This window comes from Suricata suricatta, chromosome 4, assembly GCF_006229205.1.
Source record: "Suricata suricatta isolate VVHF042 chromosome 4, meerkat_22Aug2017_6uvM2_HiC, whole genome shotgun sequence".
In the NCBI taxonomy this organism is placed as follows: Eukaryota; Metazoa; Chordata; class Mammalia; order Carnivora; family Herpestidae; genus Suricata; species Suricata suricatta.
Window position 1 is genome coordinate 55,887,928 of NC_043703.1, and position 694 is coordinate 55,888,621.

Consider the following 694-nt stretch of genomic DNA (forward strand, 5'->3'; position numbering starts at 1 on the left):
TGCAATCGTGAATGGGATCAGTTTCTTGATTTCTCTTTCCGCTGCTTCATTATTGGTGTATAGGAATGCAACTGATTTCTGTACATTGATTTTGTACCCCACAACTTTACTGAATTCATTGATCAGCTCTAGAAGGCCTCTGGTAGAATCTGCCAGGTTTTCCATGTAGAGTATCATGTCATCTGCGAAAAGTAAAAGTTTGACTTCTTCTTTGCCAATTCTGATGCCTTTAAAAATATGGAACGCTTCACGAATTTGCGTGTCATCCTTGTGCAGGGGCCATGCTAATCTTCTCTGTCTCGTTCCAATTTTAGTAAATGTGCTACCAAAGCAAGCACTCATTTCAATATTTTGAATGTGAAAATACCTTGGACATGAGACTAAACATAGGTTTGCTTTAAGTATATGTGACCACACATCCTTGCAAAAAGACTATAACTTTAAAGGTTTTTAAATTGATACCATGAAATTTTTAATTTATCATAGGGCCTGATTTTTCCCCATTTGATGTTTTTAACCAAATCTTCAACTGACATTTATTTTTCTATTGAAGCTTCTAATTTATTACCGTTTAGTTTTCCTAATGTGAGTACTGTGAAATTGAAGGCTCTCCTGTACTGATCTAGATGTACAGCTAAGTCCACATAAAATAATACTGACTACTCCTTTGTGAGCCCCTCTGCTATTCTGAAGA

At 36.0% G+C, this 694-nt stretch overlaps 1 non-coding gene across 1 annotated transcript; it reads right to left on the bottom strand.

Annotated features, from left to right (window-relative positions):
* Window positions 1–231: 231 nt before the first annotated feature.
* Window positions 232–338, bottom strand: LOC115290893. Its single transcript, XR_003908274.1, has one exon. It is a non-coding gene; the product is annotated as a U6 spliceosomal RNA (small nuclear RNA).
* Between the last annotated feature and the right edge of the window lie 356 nt (window positions 339–694).